Source organism: Haliotis asinina, chromosome 4, assembly GCF_037392515.1.
Source record: "Haliotis asinina isolate JCU_RB_2024 chromosome 4, JCU_Hal_asi_v2, whole genome shotgun sequence".
NCBI classification, from domain to species: Eukaryota; Metazoa; Mollusca; class Gastropoda; order Lepetellida; family Haliotidae; genus Haliotis; species Haliotis asinina.
This window is the reverse complement of record NC_090283.1, coordinates 49,211,632-49,230,238: the sequence shown is the minus strand read 5'-3', so window position 1 is coordinate 49,230,238 and position 18,607 is coordinate 49,211,632. Positions and strand designations below refer to the sequence as shown.

The following is an 18,607-nucleotide window of genomic DNA, read 5'->3' as shown; positions in this document are numbered from 1 at the left end:
TGCTGCCTTCGCAGCAAGATCGGCCATTGTGTTGCCAGAAATGCCTACGTGACTTGGTAACCAACAAAGGACGATGTCGCATTGGCCAGTAGCAAGATCATTATACAATTCAACAATTTCAATTAAAAGTGGATGGTTACAAGAAATATTTTTAATAGCCTGAAGGCAGGAAAGAGAGTCGGAATAAATTATATACTGTTTATGTTTAGGGTGTCTTTCAATATATTTAAGTGCCGTTAGTATGGCGTTAGCTTCTGCTGTAAAAATAGAACTATTACCTGGTAATCGAGAAGATATTGTTCTGGATCCAATGACAGTGGCACAAGCCACTGGGCCACCATCCTTGGACCCATCTGTAAATAAAGGTTTATAATTGCTATATTTATGTTTTAATTGATTATATTTTTGTTTGTATTGTAATTCATTTGTTTCTGATTTTTTAAAAGTAGTTAATGTTAGGTCCACTTGGGGCCTAACCAGTTGCCAAGGAGGAGAAGACAGAAGACGGGAAGGAGCTATGTATTCCAGCTCAATGCCGGCAGCAGCAAGAAATGGTTTAATTCTTAAACCAAGAGGCGGAACAAGAGAAGATTTCCTATTGTATAAATCCTCATACAGAGAACTGAAAACACAGTTATATGCAGGGTTTGACTCACTGGAATATAATTTTGTTACATACTGTAAAGCCAATTTTATACGTCGCTGCTCAAGAGATGGCTCATCAGCCTCAACGCACAGGCTGTCAACAGGTGAAGTTCGAAAGGAGCCAAGACAAAGTCTCAGACCTTGATGGTGAACAGAATCCAAAAGTTTTAGGTTGCTTTTACATGCTCCACCATATACAATGGAGCCATAATCAAGTTTTGACCGGATCAGTGATCGACAAAGCTGCAGGAGCGTAGCTTGATCCCCTCCCCACTTAGAATTTGAAACGACTTTCAACAAGTCAAGTGCCTTCAGGCATTTAGTTCTGAGGGATTTGATATGTGGTAGAAACGACAAATGCGAGTCAAAAATTATTCCCAAAAACTTGGCCTCCTTTACAACTTTTATGGGAGATCCGTTTAGAAACAGTTCAGGATCATTATGCGGTTTATATTTTCTACAAAAGTGTATACAATTAGTTTTGGATTTAGAAAATTTAAAGCCGTTTTCAAGACACCATTTATCTATTTTATTTAAACACAGCTGCAGTAGCCGTTCAATAGTATGCATATTTTTACCACGACAAGAAATATTAAAATCATCCACAAATAACGATCCATCAATTGAATCGTTTAAAACTTTTGACAAACTATTTATCTTTATACTAAAAAGTGTTACAGACAAAATACTGCCTTGTGGAACACCCTGATCCTGATTGTAATGATCAGACAGGGTAGAACCCACTCTAACTTGAAATTGCCTGTTGTTTAAAAAGTTGGCTATGAACTGAGGTAAACGACCTCGTAAGCCAAAGTCATGCAAATCTCTTAAAATCCCATGTTTCCAGGTAGTGTCGTAGGCTTTTTCTAAATCGAAAAAAATCGATACTGCATGTTGCTTATTAATTATGGCATTCTTAACAAAAGATTCTAAACGCACTAAATGATCGATAGTACTTCTGTTTTTACGGAAACCACATTGAATATCTGTTATTAGGTTATTGGTTTCCAAGTACCAAACAAGTCGATTATTTATCATGCGTTCCATGGTTTTGCAAACACAGCTAGTTAATGAAATTGGCCTATAATTGGAAGCATCAGTATGATCACGTCCAGGTTTGGGGATGGGAACAATTATTGCATCACGCCACGACGAAGGGAAATTTCCACTTGTCCAGATGTTATCAAAAATATGTAACAGTGTCTCCAAACATGATTCTGGTAAGTGCTTCAGAAGTTGATAATGGATGTTATCAGCTCCAGAAGCAGTGTCGTGAGCCTGATCAAGAGCAGTATGAAGCTCATGTATCGAAAAGGTTTCATTGTAGTCTTCTCCATTATCTGCATTGAAATTAATATATTTCTTTTCTTGCTGTTTTTGATATTTTTGGAATTCAGGTACATAATTAGATGAGGAAGAATGTTTGGCCAACGTACCACCAAGTTTGTTTGCAATATCTGATTGATTAGTCAATAATTTGTTCCCATCTTTTAGATGGTGGATGCTAGATTTTGATCCCTTACCCTTTATTTTCCGGATCATATTCCACACCTTTGATATGGGCGTGCGCGAATTGATTCTTGATACATAGTTGCGCCAAGACTGGCGTTTACTTTGCTTGAAAGTACGCCGTGTTTTAGCATTAATGAGTTTTAATTTATCTAAATTGTGGACCATAGGATGGCGACGGAAGTAATGTTCAGCTTTCTTCCGTGCCTTCCTAGCCTGTTTGCACTCATCTGTAAACCATGGTTTTCGTATGTGAGGAACTGTAGAGGACTTTGGGATACATTCGTCAGCTATTTCATTTAGTGTATCTGAGAAACATTTTATGGCATAAGGGATATCTTTAAAAAGTTCAGTTTTGAGTTGGTCAGCACAGAGACTTTCATATAAAGGCCAGTTAGCCTTTTTAAAATTCCATCTTGATGATGGAGGAACGTCAGATGGATTCACAGGGTTTAGTATGGTTGGGAAATGGTCACTTCCACAGAGGTCGTCGTGGACTGACCATTCAAATTCACTCAAAAGGTTGGAGTCCGTAATAGATAAATCAAGCGCTGAATATGTTCCTGTGCCAGGATGTAAATAAGTATTTGCACCGTCATTATAAATACACAAGTCATTATTTGAAATGAAATCCTCCAGTAATTTACCTTTGGTGTTTGTAACATTACCACCCCAGAGTGGGTTGTGGCCATTTAGGTCACCCATGATGATACATGGTTTAGGTAACTGATCATACAATGTCTGGAGATCAGACTGTTGAAGCACACAAGAAGGTGGAACATACAAAGAGCACAACGTAAACACAACGTGCAGTGTAATTCGCACAGCAACAGCTTGAAGATTGACATTCAGCAACACAGGGCTGTGGATCACTCCCTCCCTTACTAAAATAGATGAGCCTCCAGCAGCTCGTACCCCAGGAGGAGAAAAACAATGATACGAGCTAAAGTGTCGTATATCAATTGTATCTGACGCCTTCAAATACGTTTCTTGAAGGCAAAGAGCTGAAGGTTTCAATTCCTGGTTCAGTAGCTGTAATTCATTTAAGTTTGTCCTAAGTCCTCTACAATTCCATTGCATTAGTATTTGGGAATGATTCATCTCTTGGGCGGTTTGATTGGGGACCTACCTCGCCCATTTCTTTTAGGTGAAGAACTTTCAATTCTACGGTGGATAGTTTCTGAGACATCCATCTCTTCTAATGATCCATACTTATTGTACAGTTTGATGGGATCGTCTGAACCTTTAGACTGTCTACCAGTTTGATTTGCACGAGAAGATGTGTTGTCCGATTTACGTGACGCTTTAACGTTTTGGTCTTTTCCAGAATGTGCCTTTTGTGATAGTTCATGGTGTAAACCTGACTGTGATTTTGATGTAATTGTCATAGAAGGTAAAACGTCAGAGGCCTCTGTGGCTGAAATTTTATCAGCAGTTTGTGTAGTAGAATCAGATGTTACGATGGGCTTTGGGTTCACAGAATTCACCCACGTTATATCTGTCTGACATTGAGTTGATGCTGTCATTGTTGATACTGCGTGTCCTTTGGTCACATTTGCATACGTAGCAATCTGCTCATTATTTGGTACAAGTTTCTTTGCCTCTGCATACGTGATGTTTTTGGTGCATTTTATTTTGCTGATTTCCATCTCTCTTTTCCAAACTGGACAAGATTTACTGGAAGATGAATGAGACCCAGAACAGTTCGTACATTTTTTTACCTCACTGATACAGTCTTCAGTGACATGGGTAGTTTCACTGCAATGTGCACAGGTTATATTGTTTCTACAGGAATTGACACCATGCCCAAATTTCTGACATTTAAAACACCGCAGTGGGTTAGGGATATACATGTCAACATCTATTTTACAGTATCCTGCTCTGACTGATTTTGGTGCAGTGGGAGATGAAAAGCTAAACAGGTACGTATTTGTGTTGATTGTTTCAGCACCTTGACGTCTGGTGAACCTTTTCACAAATCTAACACCTTGATCCCTCATTTCGTAAGCAATATCCAATTCAGTCATATCACTGAATAGTCTATCACGATCTCTAATAATTCCTCTGCTGGTATTGAGAGATCTGTGAGGAGACACACTAACTGGGACTCCGACAAGTTCATCAATTGACATCAGGTTTGTTGCTTGTTGTCGTTTGCAACACTCAATGAGAATTGATCCACTTCTCAACCGTTTGATATTTTTTATATCACCCGCTATTCCATGAATGCCCTTTGCAACAGCAAAAGGGTTAAGTTTAATTGGGGTTTTGTCAGGTGTTTCCATCACCAAGAATCGTGGCCAGTATTCAACAGATTTTGAAATGAGATCAACATCATCCGTTTCAGAATCATTTTCAAGCGTACGTTTGGATTTTTTAATGGGAGTTTGAAAAGCCATGTTTATATGGATAACGTTTCATCATCTTTACTCCCCACCCGCCACCGAGTGCCAACAAGGGCGATATCTAACGCCTGTGGATGTCCAACAGACAGATATCAGAGATATAAGGATGATATACACCAGCAGTAAGTTCTACCAGTTTGGCCCATGAGCCATCGCCTTCTGGCACCAGCATCTAGGCAAATTTGTTCAAATTTAAAATTCATGTAACTCGATGTATACAAAAACACACAAGTCAGTAATATTTCTAAAACAACCAAGCCAAATAATCACAGAGCAATAACAATTAGGTGCTCAGGGCTCGGCATGACCAGCCGATTGATAGAACCGGGCCGGTTCTACCACCCGTCTAGGTGAAGTAGGGGCCAAAGTGGTGTGTTGAGCAAAGGGAACAATGTTCGAGCTCCCACTGCCCTCAACCACCAGACTACCACTCTAACTTGAAATTGCCTGTTGTTTAAAAAGTTGGCTATGAACTGAGGTAAACGACCTCGTAAGCCAAAGTCATGCAAATCTCTTAAAATCCCATGTTTCCAGGTAGTGTCGTAGGCTTTTTCTAAATCGAAAAAAATCGATACTGCATGTTGCTTATTAATTATGGCATTCTTAACAAAAGATTCTAAACGCACTAAATGATCGATAGTACTTCTGTTTTTACGGAAACCACATTGAATATCTGTTATTAGGTTATTGGTTTCCAAGTACCAAACAAGTCGATTATTTATCATGCGTTCCATGGTTTTGCAAACACAGCTAGTTAATGAAATTGGCCTATAATTGGAAGCATCAGTATGATCACGTCCAGGTTTGGGGATGGGAACAATTATTGCATCACGCCACGACGAAGGGAAATTTCCACTTGTCCAGATGTTATCAAAAATATGTAACAGTGTCTCCAAACATGATTCTGGTAAGTGCTTCAGAAGTTGATAATGGATGTTATCAGCTCCAGAAGCAGTGTCGTGAGCCTGATCAAGAGCAGTATGAAGCTCATGTATCGAAAAGGTTTCATTGTAGTCTTCTCCATTATCTGCATTGAAATTAATATATTTCTTTTCTTGCTGTTTTTGATATTTTTGGAATTCAGGTACATAATTAGATGAGGAAGAATGTTTGGCCAACGTACCACCAAGTTTGTTTGCAATATCTGATTGATTAGTCAATAATTTGTTCCCATCTTTTAGATGGTGGATGCTAGATTTTGATCCCTTACCCTTTATTTTCCGGATCATATTCCACACCTTTGATATGGGCGTGCGCGAATTGATTCTTGATACATAGTTGCGCCAAGACTGGCGTTTACTTTGCTTGAAAGTACGCCGTGTTTTAGCATTAATGAGTTTTAATTTATCTAAATTGTGGACCATAGGATGGCGACGGAAGTAATGTTCAGCTTTCTTCCGTGCCTTCCTAGCCTGTTTGCACTCATCTGTAAACCATGGTTTTCGTATGTGAGGAACTGTAGAGGACTTTGGGATACATTCGTCAGCTATTTCATTTAGTGTATCTGAGAAACATTTTATGGCATAAGGGATATCTTTAAAAAGTTCAGTTTTGAGTTGGTCAGCACAGAGACTTTCATATAAAGGCCAGTTAGCCTTTTTAAAATTCCATCTTGATGATGGAGGAACGTCAGATGGATTCACAGGGTTTAGTATGGTTGGGAAATGGTCACTTCCACAGAGGTCGTCGTGGACTGACCATTCAAATTCACTCAAAAGGTTGGAGTCCGTAATAGATAAATCAAGCGCTGAATATGTTCCTGTGCCAGGATGTAAATAAGTATTTGCACCGTCATTATAAATACACAAGTCATTATTTGAAATGAAATCCTCCAGTAATTTACCTTTGGTGTTTGTAACATTACCACCCCAGAGTGGGTTGTGGCCATTTAGGTCACCCATGATGATACATGGTTTAGGTAACTGATCATACAATGTCTGGAGATCAGACTGTTGAAGCACACAAGAAGGTGGAACATACAAAGAGCACAACGTAAACACAACGTGCAGTGTAATTCGCACAGCAACAGCTTGAAGATTGACATTCAGCAACACAGGGCTGTGGATCACTCCCTCCCTTACTAAAATAGATGAGCCTCCAGCAGCTCGTACCCCAGGAGGAGAAAAACAATGATACGAGCTAAAGTGTCGTATATCAATTGTATCTGACGCCTTCAAATACGTTTCTTGAAGGCAAAGAGCTGAAGGTTTCAATTCCTGGTTCAGTAGCTGTAATTCATTTAAGTTTGTCCTAAGTCCTCTACAATTCCATTGCATTAGTATTTGGGAATGATTCATCTCTTGGGCGGTTTGATTGGGGACCTACCTCGCCCATTTCTTTTAGGTGAAGAACTTTCAATTCTACGGTGGATAGTTTCTGAGACATCCATCTCTTCTAATGATCCATACTTATTGTACAGTTTGATGGGATCGTCTGAACCTTTAGACTGTCTACCAGTTTGATTTGCACGAGAAGATGTGTTGTCCGATTTACGTGACGCTTTAACGTTTTGGTCTTTTCCAGAATGTGCCTTTTGTGATAGTTCATGGTGTAAACCTGACTGTGATTTTGATGTAATTGTCATAGAAGGTAAAACGTCAGAGGCCTCTGTGGCTGAAATTTTATCAGCAGTTTGTGTAGTAGAATCAGATGTTACGATGGGCTTTGGGTTCACAGAATTCACCCACGTTATATCTGTCTGACATTGAGTTGATGCTGTCATTGTTGATACTGCGTGTCCTTTGGTCACATTTGCATACGTAGCAATCTGCTCATTATTTGGTACAAGTTTCTTTGCCTCTGCATACGTGATGTTTTTGGTGCATTTTATTTTGCTGATTTCCATCTCTCTTTTCCAAACTGGACAAGATTTACTGGAAGATGAATGAGACCCAGAACAGTTCGTACATTTTTTTACCTCACTGATACAGTCTTCAGTGACATGGGTAGTTTCACTGCAATGTGCACAGGTTATATTGTTTCTACAGGAATTGACACCATGCCCAAATTTCTGACATTTAAAACACCGCAGTGGGTTAGGGATATACATGTCAACATCTATTTTACAGTATCCTGCTCTGACTGATTTTGGTGCAGTGGGAGATGAAAAGCTAAACAGGTACGTATTTGTGTTGATTGTTTCAGCACCTTGACGTCTGGTGAACCTTTTCACAAATCTAACACCTTGATCCCTCATTTCGTAAGCAATATCCAATTCAGTCATATCACTGAATAGTCTATCACGATCTCTAATAATTCCTCTGCTGGTATTGAGAGATCTGTGAGGAGACACACTAACTGGGACTCCGACAAGTTCATCAATTGACATCAGGTTTGTTGCTTGTTGTCGTTTGCAACACTCAATGAGAATTGATCCACTTCTCAACCGTTTGATATTTTTTATATCACCCGCTATTCCATGAATGCCCTTTGCAACAGCAAAAGGGTTAAGTTTAATTGGGGTTTTGTCAGGTGTTTCCATCACCAAGAATCGTGGCCAGTATTCAACAGATTTTGAAATGAGATCAACATCATCCGTTTCAGAATCATTTTCAAGCGTACGTTTGGATTTTTTAATGGGAGTTTGAAAAGCCATGTTTATATGGATAACGTTTCATCATCTTTACTCCCCACCCGCCACCGAGTGCCAACAAGGGCGATATCTAACGCCTGTGGATGTCCAACAGACAGATATCAGAGATATAAGGATGATATACACCAGCAGTAAGTTCTACCAGTTTGGCCCATGAGCCATCGCCTTCTGGCACCAGCATCTAGGCAAATTTGTTCAAATTTAAAATTCATGTAACTCGATGTATACAAAAACACACAAGTCAGTAATATTTCTAAAACAACCAAGCCAAATAATCACAGAGCAATAACAATTAGGTGCTCAGGGCTCGGCATGACCAGCCGATTGATAGAACCGGGCCGGTTCTACCACCCGTCTAGGTGAAGTAGGGGCCAAAGTGGTGTGTTGAGCAAAGGGAACAATGTTCGAGCTCCCACTGCCCTCAACCACCAGACTACCGTCCTCCACCGACACGGGACGCAACCCACGGCAAACAGGTTGCCCAATTTGGTCGCCTCTTACGACCAGCAATGGGGTGCTGTAGACACATTCTGCCCCGGGTCCACACGGGAGAAGAGCACTTAGCGTTACCCAGCACCCACCACGAGGAGGTGGCTCTTCATGGGTGCCTGTCAGATTTGAGGAGGTCATTATGCGACGATGTCGCATTGGCCATACGAGGTATACTCACGTATATTTATTAAAAGGTGAAGATCCTCCGTTTTGTATCCCTTGTGATGAAAGAATCACAGTCAAGCATGTCCTGCTTGACTGTATTGAATATTCCATCACAAAGGATAAATTTTTTAACTCACGAACTTTGAAGGATCTTTTTAATAAAGTTAGCTCTCATTTAATTGTTGCATTTTTAAAAGACTTAGATTTGCTAAATGAAATGTAAATAAATAAATATTTTATTCTTGGAAGTTTGAATTGGTAACTTAGAGTGTTAGTGGCTGTATCCTCGAGAGGGGGTTAAAGCACTGTAAAATTATTGTCCTCCTGAGAGGGTACGTGAGTCCCAAAAAATTTAAAGTACATCAAAACGTTCCACTGTTTCTAATCGTAGAATACCTGTCTTTTTAATTTATGGCTAGACTTCCTGAATTGCTAACGGCTGAAGGGATGATGTAAATCCAGCTAGGGTCAATGCAGGAAGCAAATGTACTGTAAGTCCCCATGGTCCCTAGTATGGTGATCTACCTTCTGTCGTTGGTGATATATAGCCCGTGTTTTATATTGTGTTGTCCAAATAGTAATATTAGTTTTAACTTTACACACTACTTTTGAATTGTAACTGTGATATTCTAGTTGTTTTACTGTCCTTTGCTGACAGGTTTATTTATGAAATACATATCATCCATTTCAGTGTTAAATGTTCTCGTCACGATATGGCTGAAATATTGCCGATGTGACGTTAAATATGAACTCACTCACTCACTCCAGTATTCCAGATAGTAAAGATCACTGAGTTTACACTGAACATAAGCGGTGTCCAATGATTCCACAAGTATTGTGGCATACACTGAGTTGGGATACTCTCCCTTCTGTCCGCATACTTCACGTCCAACCTGTTTACCATCTGTATAACAACATGAACATCTCCAAACGAATACACAGACAAATATTGCACTTAAATTAGAAGTAAATTTCAACAGTGGTACATTTTATATTCAAAACCTGCAAAGAGCTGCACAAACATTAATACTATTAACGCGAACTATCAAGTTACTAACACAATGACCTATGGTATTTAGATGTCGTTTCAGCCGGTGTTAACCAAAATGGTAACTCGTATTTTTACAATCATACGGCACAGACAGCACATGGCACACACCACACTATAAACCACACATGCGATATACTCAAAGCATATAATTATCGAGTGACATAGAGCCAAATGTCGGTATTGACACAAATAAATGTGATAGTAGTCATGCTGAAAGTATTTGTCAGAAGTTTACATATAGTCTCAGTCAACTGCCAGGCGGTTGATGAGAATATCCTCCTTTTCACACGTGTCTGCAGTGTCACAAACAAGTTCTTATTTGGGATATTTTCATCTAATAAAGCAAAACCGATAACACTGCAATTTTTCTACAGTGCAGTTTAACTGATGACGAATAATATTTTGGGTATGGATGTGTTAATGTGCTCTAATCATATCCAAATGTTAGGTTACCACCCTTGAGCGATCAATATGTTTACGTTACTCATGTAAATTAGTTTTCAAGGAAAGGTTGATAGGATAGGTCTCATCATTCAGTCTGGTGACGTTGGCTTCTACTTGCTCAACATCTAAATGTGTTCATGAACGTCTCAACAATATAACTTTTTTGTGTGACTACTATACTTAAGAGATGAAAAACATAAACCAAGTACATCATAGTGTATTTCGTGTAACCTATGACGTTTAGTTTGGTTAACCTTGCATTACTTACTTGTTGCCATGGAGAAGAACCTTTTCTTAATCTAGATCAACCAGGAACTGACTTTTGTGAGTCGGAGGACATCCAGTAAGAGAATTGGAGAAAAACAGTTCTTCTCTGTTCTCGTTTGCAGCATCTTTACACCGACATTTTTCAAGCACATTCGGGGTTGCAAAGAATTATAAAACATATATACTCATAAATACTAAATAAACTTATCACCCTTTGCACACAACACATTGACTCAATAAACCACAATGTTTTATATCGGCAAAAGGAATCAGTGAAATAAACGGCTACACCATTAATGCGTATTTGGATAGGCGTATATGTATATTGTATGTTGCTGGATGCATAATAGAAGGGGGTAGCTTGTACAGGAATACAGCTAAATACTCTCTGTTCACTAAATGTTTACAGAAACGCAAAGCAGAGGTTGTGTGTGTGTGTGTGTGTGTGTGTTGTGTGTGTGTGTATGTTCGGAGATCAACCTCTGCTTCGCGTTAAACCCCATTTGATCTCACCTTATCAGCAACATTTCTGTAAACATTTGGTGAACAGGGAGTATTTAGCTATATTCCTGTACACGTTGCCGCCCTTCTATCATACATCCAAGCAATGTTGACACAAAGTGATATATAACAACTGCGCACTTAGATAATTTGAACAAATTCAGCTCGGCAGTCAGTAATATGTTTTAGTTACTTGGCATACCCCACAAACACTATGCAGCGTGTGTTCATCAGTAAAATGACACATAATTAAATAATTTTGATCACACGAACACAAAATCACGCACGCCAGATGCCACGTTCACACACAAAAAGACAAATCACGCACTCTTAATACCATGCATGATAATACGACACACCAATTACACCTCATGACACTCATTTGCTGGCGACCTATATCCCGTGTTTTATAATGTATTGTCTTCTGTATATTCCACTTTGGTGTTAAATGTTATGGCTATATATGACTGAAATATTGCCGGTGTGACGTTAAATATGAATTCACTCACTCACTCACTAACCCACTCACTCATTCACACTCACCTCATGACACCACTCACATCACACACCAAACATACCACATGACATTCAGCACTAGACACTAGACAAGACACTAGGTATATCAGGGTTCAAGGTGTTTATTAGAAGTAACATGATCGGCATGAAAGTTAACGACATAATGGTGTTAAAGTACGGCTTAATATTGCATCAAATTTAATAATAATAATAATAATAATAATAATAATAATAATAATAATAATAATAATAAGGGCCTGATGATGTACGCCTCTTCGTGGTGGGCCTAGATAGGGGAATTTTATTCCCTGAACTGAACGTACATCACCCAGTTAGGGCTGATCCCCCGAAGCTGGTATTTTACTGGGTTACAGACAGACAAGGAAAACTCCATCTTTCATTTCCGCAGCCCAGTCAGCCTTCCTCCGGTAGTAACACAAACCATACTGGAGATGGGACTTGCCCCAGGGGAAGGCACAGAACCCGACCAAGAATATCTTGGTCAAACCATCTCAAATCCACACTACTAGAGTGTGCGAAAGCGACAGGATGGCCTGATAATCCACGCATCAATGGCAAGTCGCTTAAGCTGCATTGGGACAATGCCATGCCCATGTATGCTTACCTGACGGAGCAAAACCTCCGAGATCAACTCCGGCGGCTAAAACATCTCATGCCCCGTTAGCCAGTTCAACCCACAACTGGTGCCCGTCAGGAACCTTTGCAAGAGCAAAATGCTCAAGTGGCAGCTGACCCAAAACTTCTTATGGACGTCCGTGTCAACCTCTTTCCTCTTCCTGGTCGAAACTCTTCCGAGAAAGAGCCAATTGGCCCCGAAATTTTGGACCCTCACTCTTCCTCTTCTTCAGTTGCAGACCTTACCGAAAATCCTGTGTACATTTTGTTTACTTCTATTTATGAGGAAATTTGTGATTTACCTTTAGAGAAACGGAGGCCAATTAAACAACTAAACGTGTCTTTTCCCAAAAATGAAATTGATTTACTAAATGAAATTATCTCTCTAAAACTTTCTGCGGACTGTTCATTACATGAAATAAATTCCTGCGTCTATGCTGCCGCGCGAACTTTGGAGGAACTTCACACAGTTTCCAAAAAAAAATCTTCTACTACTAAGAACAACAAACCAAGGAAAAAACGGTTTCAAGTGAAATTAACAGAAACTAGAAAATATATTTCCTGGATAGAGCTGTGCCTGAAATTAAGATCATCAGGGAATCCCATGTCTAAACGACAAAAGGCAATTTGGAGCAAAATAAAATTACAGTACAAGACAACAAAAGAAAAGGTACTTCTCCAAATTGTCGATTCCCTTAAGGCAAAGATAAAAGTTTGGACAGAAAGAAAGAAAAAATGGGAAAAGAGAAACAAATTTATCAAGCAAAATAAAATGTTTAAGAATAATGAAAAACAATTCTATAGGCATCTTAAAACAAGTGGTGATGGTGGGCATGATAAACGGCCTCCCATGGATGCCAATGAAAGGTTCTGGAAACAGTTATGGTCTGTACCCGGCAACTGTAACCTGGAGGCACCATGGGTCAGTGATTATGACCATGCAATGCATGAGAAAGTAACTAGGTCGTTTGTCTGTTACATCTCACCAGATTGCCTGAAAAGTGTCATTAAAAAGTCCAAATCTAATACAGCTCCAGGGCCTGATGGCATTCGAAACCGGTATTGGAAACTGTTCCCTTGTGTCCAAACACCATTACTTCACTGTTTTAACTCTCTTGTGGACACAGGTGATGTTCCTCCATGGTTCTGCAAAGGTCGCACAATACTCCTTCCCAAAAAAGGAGACTTGACTGATCCCAAAAACTTCCGCCCTATCACGTGTTTGAATACTCTATATAAACTTTTCACAGGGTGTTTGACAAACCTCGTGTCATCTTACTGCTCGTCCAATGAGATAATTTACAGAGAGCAGAAGGGGGCGAGAAAGGGATGTTGGGGGTGCAAGGATCAACTTCTTGTACAGAAAATGATTTTGGAAGAGGCTAAGACATACCACCGCAACCTCTCCATGTGCTGGATAGACTACAAAAAGGCATACGACTCTGTCCCTCACGAATGGATTCTGAAGTCTCTTCAGTGTATTGACCTCCCTGAGCGACTACTTCATTTACTCAAGTCTTTAATGAGTTGCTGGTCGACTCAACTTGTGATGTACTCGCAAGGAGAGGTGCAGACTTCGGAATCTATTCCAATCAGAAGGGGAATATTTCAGGGGGACTCCTTCAGTCCATTGCTTTTTTGTCTGTCTCTAAATCCTTTGAGTTTCCTGCTCAATGGGGAGGAAGGGTACCATCCCGGACCTCCTCAGCACAGATCCCCAACACCTCTTACTCATCTCCTCTATATGGATGACATCGAGCTCCTTGCCAAAGGAGAGACCAATTTGAAAGAACAGGTTCTCCTTGTCGAGTCCTTCTCTAATGATATTGGCATGACATTTGGACTCGACAAATGTAATACTCTTCATCTGAAACGTGGCAAGGTAACTAATGATGGATCGGTCAAGTTACAAGGGGGAGGAGTTATTGAGCATCTTGTGGAAGATCAGGCCTACACCTATCTTATAATGCAAGTTCGAGACAAGCTCCAGAATGCCCAGATTCAAGATAAACTTCGGGCCGAGTATAAATCTCGTTTAAAGAAAATCTGGAGCTCTGAACTAAATGCTCGAAACAAAGTCAAAGCCACCAAACTTTTGCTGTGCCAGTCCTCTCCTACTCCTTTGGAGTAGTTGATTGGACAAAACAAGACATCCAGGGTCTTGACCGCCTGACCAGAAGGATCATGTCAGATAACAGGGCACACCACCCTCGTTCGTCTCTTAATCGTTTATATATGCCAATCAATTCTGGAGGTCGGGGTTTGATTAATGTGAAAGCTCTTCATGACAGAATTTTATTGTGTACTTTTGCACATATTTATTTATCGCGTGATCCTCTGGTGAAGCACGTCAAGACTCATGATAAAAGCAAGGAATTCCACAGCTATTTTAAGCGTGCCAGGGTTGTTGGACACAATCTGAAATTTGAAATTGATTTTGTTGATGGCGATGTACTGCTGGACGGTACAGTGATGGGAGTAAACCAGGTGAGGTCCTTCACCAAGTCTGCCCAGAGTCGCTCCTTTGTGGAGAAGCTGTCTGAGAAACCATTGCACCGAGTGTACATGCAGTGTGTGGAACAGAACAGCAATCCAAGAGACTCCTTCGCCTGGATGAAGTCGGCTGGTCTCAAATGTGAAACTGAGGGCTTCCTTTTTGCTGCTCAGGACCAGTCACTTCCCACTCGCAATCGCCAGAATGTGATTCTTAAAGAAAACATCAATATGAAATGTCGTCTTTGCAATCAATTTACAGAGACTGTCCAACACCCTGTCAGTGGATGCCCTTCCTTGGCACAAACAGCATATCTTAAAAGACATGATGGCATGGCTCGCTGCTTCTATTATCGTCTCCGCCATGCCTGTGGCTTTGACTCCGAGGTCCATCCATGGTATGACCCTGAACATGTCCAGGGCGTCCTGGAAAATGATGCTTTTAAACTTCTCTGGAATAGGCCAATATACAGTCTGAGACGAAGTCCAGCCAACAAACCTGATCTTGTCCTTTTTGATAAAACCAATGAAATTATTTATATCATTGAATTTTCTGTCCCTTTTGACAGCAATGTGATTGGCAAGATTCAGGAAAAGCATGATAAATATGCGGACCTCGCCTTTGAAATGTCTCGCTTGCATCCCAAGTACACTGTCGTCAGGCTCCCCATTGTTCTCGGTGCCCTTGATTTGGTACCTCCTGATCTCTTGGCGCAGATCAGGAGAGTGCCCGGGTTCTCCACCGGGAGCACAGCCCTTCTGACAATCTGGGTAATGCAGAAGGCTGCAGTGTTGGGGAGCCTCCATATTCTCCGGAAAGTTCTTGGTGGGTTCGACTAGGCAGTGTTTCCTGGGAGAAGTCCCATTCGCTGTCTGGGCTGCGTGTAGAGGGGGCGAGGGCCCTGAGCTGATGATGAGCTTGACCAGCCTGACTGTGCCAGGATCACCCGAACCCTCTCTGCTGCATTTTCATTCTAATCTGTAAAATAATAATATTGATTTTGTTGATGGCGATGTACGGCTGGACGGTACAGTGATGGGAGTAAACCAGGTGAAGTCTTTCACCAAGTCTGCCCAGAGTCGGTCCTTTGTGGAGAAGCTGTCTGAGAAGCCACTGCATCGTGTGTATATGCAGTGTGTGGAACAGAACAGCAATCCAACCGACTCCTTCGCCTGGATGAAGTCGACTGGTCTCAAATGTGAAACTGAGGGCTTCCTTTTTGCTGCTCAGGACCAGTCACTTCCCACTCGCAATCGCCAGAATGTGATTCTTAAAGAAAACATCAATATGAAATGTCGTCTTTGCAATCAATTTACAGAGACTGTCCAACACCCTGTCAGTGGATGCCCTTCCTTGGCACAAACAGCATATCTTAAAAGACATGATGGCATGGCTCGCTGCTTTTATTATCGTCTCTGCCATGCCTGTGGCTTTTCACTCCGAGGTCCATCCATGGTATGACCCTGAACATGTCCAGGGCGTCCTGGAAAATGATGCTTTTAAACTTCTCTGGAATAGGCCATTATACAGCCTGAGACGAATTCCAGCCAACAAACCTGATCTTGTCCTTTTTGATAAAACCAATGAAATTATTTATATCATTGAATTTTCTGTCCCTTTTGACAGCAATGTGATTGGCAAGATTCAGGAAAAGCATGATAAATATGCGGACCTCGCCTTTGAAATGTCTCGCTTGCATCCCCAGTACACTGTCGTCAGGCTCCCCATTGTTCTCGGTGCCCTTGGTTTGGTACCTCCTGATCTCTTGGCGCAGATCAGGAGAGTGCCTGGGTTCTCCACCGGGAGCACAGCCCTTCTGACAATCTGGGTAATGCAGAAGGCTGCAGTGTTGGGGAGCGTCCATATTCTCCGGAAAATTCTTAGTGGGTTCGACTAGGCAGTGTTTCCTGGGAGAAGTCCTATTCGCTGTCTGGGCTGCGTGTAGAGGGGGCGAGGGCCCTGAGCTGATGATGAGCTTGACCAGCCTGACTGTGCCAGGATCACCCGAACCCTCTCTGCTGCATTTTCATTCTAATCTGTGAAATAATAATATTGATTTTGTTGATGGCGGTGTACGGCTGGACGGTACAGTGATGGGAGTAAACCAGGTGAAGTCTTTCACCAAGTCTGCCCAGAGTCGGTCCTTTGTGGAGAAGCTGTCTGAGAAGCCACTGCATCGTGTGTATATGCAGTGTGTGGAACAGAACAGCAATCCAACCGACTCCTTCGCCTGGATGAAGTCGACTGGTCTCAAATGTGAAACTGAGGGCTTCCTTTTTGCTGCTCAGGACCAGTCACTTCCCACTCGCAATCGCCAGAATGTGATTCTAAAAGAAAACATCAATATGAAATGTCGTCTTTGCAATCAATTTACAGAGACTGTGCAACACCCTGTCAGTGGATGCCCTTCCTTGGCACAAACAGCATATCTTAAAAGATATGATGGCATGGCTCGCTGCTTTTATTATCGTCTCTGCCATGCCTGTGGCTTTTCACTCCGAGGTCCATCCATGGTATGACCCTGAACATGTCCAGGGCGTCCTGGAAAATGATGCTTTTAAACTTCTCTGGAATAGGCCAATATACAGCCTGAGACGAAGTCCAGCCAACAAACCTGATCTTGTCCTTTTTGATAAAACCAATGAAATTATTTATATCATTGAATTTTCTGTCCCTTTTGACAGCAATGTGATTGGCAAGATTCAGGAAAAGCATGATAAATATGCGGACCTCACCTTTGAAATGTCTCGCTTGCATCCCCAGTACACTGTCGTCAGGCTCCCCATTGTTCTCGGTGCCCTTGGTTTGGTACCTCCTGATCTCTTGGCGCAGATCAGGAGAGTGCCTGGGTTCTCCACCGGGAGCACAGCCCTTCTGACAATCTGGGTAATGCAGAAGGCTGCAGTGTTGGGGAGCGTCCATATTCTCCGGAAAACTCTTGGTGGGTTCGACTAGGCAGTGTTTCCTGGGAGAAGTCCCATTCGCTGTCTGGGCTGCGTGTAGAGGGGGCGAGGGCCCTGAGCTGATGATGAGCTTGACCAGCCTGACTGTGCCAGGATCACCCGAACCCTCTCTGCTGCATTTTCATTCTAATCTGTGAAATAATAATATTGATTTTGTTGATGGCGGTGTACGGCTGGACGGTACAGTGATGGGAGTAAACCAGGTGAAGTCTTTCACCAAGTCTGCCCAGAGTCGGTCCTTTGTGGAGAAGCTGTCTGAGAAGCCACTGCATCGTGTGTATATGCAGTGTGTGGAACAGAACAGCAATCCAACCGACTCCTTCGCCTGGATGAAGTCGACTGGTCTCAAATGTGAAACTGAGGGCTTCCTTTTTGCTGCTCAGGACCAGTCACTTCCCACTCGCAATCGCCAGAATGTGATTCTTAAAGAAAACATCAATATGAAATGTCGTCTTTGCAATCAATTTACAGAGACTGTGCAACACCCTGTCAGTGGATGCCCTTCCTTGGCACAAACAGCATATCTTAAAAGATATGATGGCATGGCTCGCTGCTTTTATTATCGTCTCTGCCATGCCTGTGGCTTTTCACTCCGAGGTCCATCCATGGTATGACCCTGAACATGTCCAGGGCGTCCTGGAAAATGATGCTTTTAAACTTCTCTGGAATAGGCCAATATACAGCCTGAGGCGAAGTCCAGCCAACAAACCTGATCTTGTCCTTTTTGATAAAACCAATGAAATTATTTATATCATTGAATTTTCTGTCCCTTTTGACAGCAATGTGATTGGCAAGATTCAGGAAAAGCATGATAAATATGCGGACCTCACCTTTGAAATGTCTCGCTTGCATCCCCAGTACACTGTCGTCAGGCTCTCCATTGTTCTCGGTGGCCTTGGTTTGGTACCTCCTGATCTCTTGGCGCAG

At 41.6% G+C, this 18,607-nt stretch overlaps 1 protein-coding gene across 1 annotated transcript in view; it reads left to right on the top strand.

Annotated features, from left to right (window-relative positions):
- The window catches only part of LOC137280981 (uncharacterized), a 228,091-nt gene extending 218,143 nt beyond the window's left edge, over positions 1-9,948 (top strand). The window contains exon 6 of the mRNA XM_067812150.1: positions 9,888-9,948. The gene's annotated coding sequence lies outside the window, so the exon portion shown is untranslated. The remainder of the gene's footprint in view (positions 1-9,887) is intronic.
- Positions 9,949-18,607: the final 8,659 nt, after the last annotated feature.